We start from the raw sequence: 6,000 nt of genomic DNA on the forward strand, positions 1-6,000 counted from the left end.
CCAGCTTTGTGGGTACTTCTGTCTGAACTTGGTGATTATTCCAACACCACCCACCCCTCCCACTCCACCTCTATGGAAAACTTAAGTCATCAATTTGTTGCTTTTCATTAAAAGATAGTTGCATACGCATTATGCAACTAAGATTGTAATTTAAAATAAAGTTTCTGCGGTAGCAATCAGTGGTTTGATTCCTTCACAATTAATTCAGAATTTTGCTTGGCTAACAACTATCCAGACCTGCAAGGAAATACGGGTTCTGGGGTAGAACTTTTTCCTGTGTGTAAAGTGGTTAGCACTGCTGCCTCACAGCACCAGGGACCGAGGTTCAATTCTGACCTTGGGTTTCCACACTGTGTGTGGAGTTTGCACATTCTCCCCATTCCCCTGGGTGCTCCAGTTTTCTCCTACAGTCCAAAAATGTGTGGGTTAGGTTGATTGGCCAGGCTAAATTGCCCCTTGGTGTCAGGGGGATTAGAATCATAGAAGCCCTACAGTGCAGAAAGAGGCCATTTGGCCCATCGAGTCTACACTGACCACAATCCCACACATGCCCTATACTTTACCAAAATTCAGCATTAGGGTAAGCATTCTCTAAGGCAGCCTTCACAACACATGACGATGCAGAGTCACTGAGCAGAGACTGATAGCTAAGTTCCTCACACATGAGGACGGGCTCAACTGGGTTCATGTCACACTATCTGTAACCCCCATGACTTGCCTGGGCTTGCAAAATCTCACTAACTGTTCTGGCTGGAGACAATACACATCTCTTTAACCTGTGCTTAATGCTCTCTCCACTCACACTGTCTGTACCTTTAAGACTTGATTACCTATAAAGACTCACATTCCAACCATTATTTTGTAAACTGAGTTTGCGTCTTTATATGCCCTGTTCGTGAACAGAGCTCCCACTCACCTGACAAAGGAGCAGCGCTCCAAAAGCTAGTGGCTTTTGCTACCAAATAAACCTGTTGAACTTTAACCTGGTGTTGTGAGACTTCTTACGGTACCTAAGAAAGACCAGACAAAAGACATGGAAGTTAAAATTTCTGACCCCAGAAAACACTGAAGAACTCCAAAGGGATTAGTAAGGCTGGAGAACAATGAATGTCCTCTTTGAGTCCTTGATGCTGCAGTGGGAATTTATAAAGATGAACATCAAGAGGTTCTGCATTCTCAAAGGTATTGAGAAGGTGCAAGAGAGAGACAGACAGAAATACCCTATTAGGTGCAAGGTTTCCTCAGTGTTGCTATACCTGGTGTAGGTCTAGGACCTGCACATCGGCAAGTCATCTTCTGCTTTGTCTGGAGATTGAAAATACACAGTGGTTGCAGGGACACAGTATACAAATCTCTAGAAAAAAAGGGAGAAAGCATATCTAATGCCACCTTCATCCTGATGGCCACCTTTAAGTCTGGCAGCATCCAGCTGTGCATAAACCTGCAATATACAAGCACCAAGAATGGCTAACTGTAAAGGTTCAAACAATCACTGTGGATTGTCAAGGATGGGTCTGGCTGTTGCCACACTCTAATCATTTGACCACATCACATGTCCCCTGGGGAAAAGTATGTGCAGAAAGGCAACTTTGACAACAAGTCCATCAGATAATGCCCACAAGGCCCTGCAGGGAAAGCAGATGGTATATCCTGTTAGATGGTTCCCTAAGCAGATTGTCAATGTCCTTTGGCAGAACTTCACTAGGACTTTCAAACAAGCACCAAATTATAGCTTGGTTGATGGTGAGAAAGACCCTCACTCTCAGATCCTTCCTGCACACCCAGAGTCTTACTACCTCCACATATTGCCCTTAAGAGGGCTGTGATAGGGAAGAGACCATTTCCACCTCCTTCTGGAATGTGTCTTTGCAAAGCAGGTCTGGAGAAAGATACAATGATTTTTGACGAGGTTTATCCTGGGCAGCAGAACTCTGTGGGCCATTGCCAAGGGCACATACTAAGATAAACATCTAGGCAGTAGTGGCATAGCACCAGGGACCCGGGTTCGATTCCTGGTTTGGGTCACTGTCTGTGTGGAGTTTGCACACACTCTGCGTGTCTGCGTGGGTTTCCTCCGAGTACTCTGCTTTCCTCCCACAGTCCAAAGATGTGCAGGTTAGGTTGATCGGCTGTGCTAAATTGACCTTTACTGTCAGGGGGACTAGCTAGGGGAAAATGCATAGGGTTATGGGGATAAGGTCTGGATGGGATTGTTGTCAGTGCAGACCTGATGAGTCAAATGGCCTCCTTCTGCACTGCAGAATTTTATGAATCCATGATCAACTGTTGCTGGAGAACCATCAACTTGAAAGACACTCTTTGAAACCTTTCGGTCTTCCATTGCAAAGAATTATCTGTGACCGACTGTTATCCTGGTACATTCCAATGTCCAGGACTACGTGTGAGTGATGCACTAAAGCTTGGAGCAAGGACACAGTGGGGAAAGGGCACTGTGTAATGCCTTCATCCATAACACACAGGACTAGAAATGGTTTAAAAAAGAGCTATATGTCTAACATGTAATGAACATTGTGAATATTGACTGTATTTGTAAATGTAACAAGTAATATATTGTATTAGAAAAAAACTAATTTGTTTTGCACGTTATATAATGTCAACTTTGAACAGTCATGTAATGTACTTCTGTACATTTTATGAATGAAATACTTTCCACTGACTGGATGTTGCTGTCAGTCCAAAGTGGCGTTCTGCCTACCACAAAATTGAGCAATGTAGTGTTTGAATTTCAATGCTGGTGTGATGCCAGGTATGTAGGCCATACTCTCCAATGAATGGCTGCCCGAATCAAGCAGCAAGTTTCTTTGGCTGTTCATAATATACAGATTAAAGACCCCAGTCAGCCAGCCCATGCTTGCAAAATCCAAATCAGAATGCCTACTGTTATATGTGATTCTGCGACTGGGCAGCACTTGCTAAACAGTCCTGAGTGTGCTAATAGATACACTAGCAGCCAATGTAGGATTGAGATTAAGATTTAAATCAAACTTGTAACATGGCTCCTTTATACTTGCTGAAGATGACATACACAGAGACCCATTCTCTGCAAACAAAGAGAATATGTTCAAGCCTTGCGCCTTTTTGAATCACCCTGGAGCTTGGGAAACCTGTAGCTTCCTATTGCTTCCCCCATGACAATGCCACAACCAATCAGAGTTGATTTGCCAACCAATCAGCACCCTTTTCTCTTGTGATATAAATTGTTGTGATGGTTTGAAATTTGGTATTTTTGCATTTGTCCCGATGAGCAAAAGATAAAAAGCTTCAGCAATGTGCGTCTCTCTTTTCAGCAAGATTCAAGTTCAGTCATATCAAGCGACTATTTATGCAGCAGGGTGTCAAGGCCAATGGCCTGATAGAGCTTGATTTTAGTCCTCAGCTTAATGCATGCTGCCTCTTACTCTATCTCTGATCTACCTTCTTACTTCCATTCTAATTGGTTGTCAAAGCAATTTCTAATTCAAAACTATCTGCACGTCAACACTTGTTACTACAATGGGTGTAAAAGTGGAAAAAGGGGAAGAGAAGGTGCATTTGGATTTCGGGGTCATTATCATGGGCAGACTGAAATGATATGAAGATGATCTAGTGAATGCAGACATTGTTTATTTTATTTATTAGTGTCATAAGTAGGTTTACATTAACACTGCAATTAAGTTACTGTGAAAATCCCCTCATCGTCACATTCCAGCACCTGTTTGGGTACAATTAGGAGAATTTAGCATGGCCAATGCACCTGACCAGCACGTATTTCAGACTGTGGGAGGAAACCGGAGCACCTGGAGGAAACCCAAGCAGACACAGGGAGAACGTGCAGACTCCACACAGGCAGTGACCTGAGCCAGGAATCAAACCTGGGTTTCTGGCATCATGACACAGTCGTGCTAACCCCTTGCCAATGTGCCAGCCTGAATCTGTGGGGAAACACCAATGGATTTCTAGTCCATCGCCTTAACCACTTCGGTGTTGAGGGTGGAAGGTGAGGATCAGGGAAACTCTGGTCACAGGTGTCAGAGGGAATAGGCAGAATCAGGGGCAGATAGAGCATCACAGCAGAGGGGAATCCAAGGCTGAGACAAAAAGAGGTCATTTCAGAACCTCTGGAGCACAAGGGTAGGGCCATCAGAGCAGAATTGTTCTGATTGTACAAATTTGCAGTTCTGTAAACATATCTTGCATCCACAGATGCTGACTTGATCTGCTGGGTTTCTCCAGCATTTTAGATACTTGCTTTGACTTTCTAACAATCATATGACCTTGGACAGCTGATTTCCACAGAAGGCTCTGTATGTATTCATGAAGTGGGTATGCCGGCGTTGGACTGGCGTAAACACAGTAAAAAGTCTGACAACACCAGTTGACAACCCGTGACTTGCCTGGGTTTGCTAAACCTCACTTACTGTACTGTCTGGAGACAATACACATCTCTTTAAACTGTGATCAGTGCTCCTTCCACTCACATTATCAGCCACTTCAGGTCTTGAACAGCAGGTTAGGTGTAAGGATTCGCATTCTAATCAGTAATCTCTAAACTGTCTGTGCTTTATATGCTCTGTCTGAGGCCAGAACTCTCCATTCACCTGACGAAGGGGCTAACCCGAAAGCTTGCGAGTATATTATCAAATAAATAGGTTGGACTAAAACCTGGTGTTGTCAGACTTTTTACTGTATTCATGAATCCACTTGGGGGAGCTGAAGGCTTCATGATTTGAATAGAATGTGTGAGAATTCCCGAGGTGTCAGTTAACTCAGTTGGTTAAATGGCAAGTGTGGGAGTCTGATCTATGTAACAGTCAGAGTTCCAATCCTGTTCTGGCTGAGGTAAGTCCAGAACCTACCTCTTGATTCCCCTGGTACTAAAAAGTCACTGCACTTGGCTATGATTTGGTGAATTGGTACCAATCTACCTGCAGGCAGATAATTCACGAAGACTGATTGCAAAAGTTAAAGTACAATTCCTGCAGCAAACAATACAGATAAAGACTTGGACAAAATGTTGTTGGTAATCACTTATGCACCTGGGCTACCCACCCACATCTATTAAACTGACTTCCACAGTGGCCTGGATTATACAGTTTACAATCTCCAATTTCATCACTTCTGCTCAGATTAGGCCATTTTCCCCACTATCTGCTGGCGAGGACCCTTGACCGAGTCCATTGCACTTCTTGTGCTTTGATACTCATCTTTTCCTTCTTCTCTGAGAATGGTGACTGGGTCCCATTTGTCTTCATTCTCTACCTCACCAGCCTCTGTGGCACCATTTGCCAATTCAGCCATCTCCAATGTGATTCCACTACTAAATACATTCTGTCCTTTCCTCTCTGCAATCCAAATGAATCAAAGCCTTTGTGATGCCCTGGCTCACTCTTCCATCACCCTCATCGCGTCTGATCAAGACCCCAAAACACTCCTTCCAGGTGATACAACAATCTACCTCTTGCTTACCTCCCACCTAGTATCACAGGGCAAGCTTCTCTTCCCAGAACACAGAACATAACAGCACAGTACAGGCCCTTCGGCCCTCAATGTTGTCCTGAGCTATGTCCAATCCCAAGATCAAGTTGTCCCACTCCCTATAGAGTAAGGTAACCAATCGCAATCTAGAACTCCCTGACACCTGGTGTTTTCTAAAGTAATAAAAAAATCTTCCATTCCAGAAGATGATACTTGGAAAAATCTTAAATGAGAAAGGGCTGAATGCTGTAGCCTTTTGACAATAAGGCTGCCACATGGGCTTTGGGAATTGCGATAGCTCCCACTGGAACTTCGCAATCACTCACCAGGAGACAACAATAGAAGCATTACTGCAAGTACACTGGATCCTGAAAAGGCAACATAAAATCTTATTTATCTAATGTCTGGGACGGTTGTTTTACGTTAGTGCTGCTAATATAAGTGCAGCTGTTGTGCATCCTTTAATGATGCAGAGATTGAGGGAAAGCCTGCTGAAAGTAATCAAACAGTAAAATAAGAGGCTGA

This window comes from Carcharhinus amblyrhynchos, chromosome 12, assembly GCF_965287045.1.
Source record: "Carcharhinus amblyrhynchos chromosome 12, sCarAmb.v2.hapA, whole genome shotgun sequence".
NCBI lineage: Eukaryota > Metazoa > Chordata > Chondrichthyes > Carcharhiniformes > Carcharhinidae > Carcharhinus > Carcharhinus amblyrhynchos.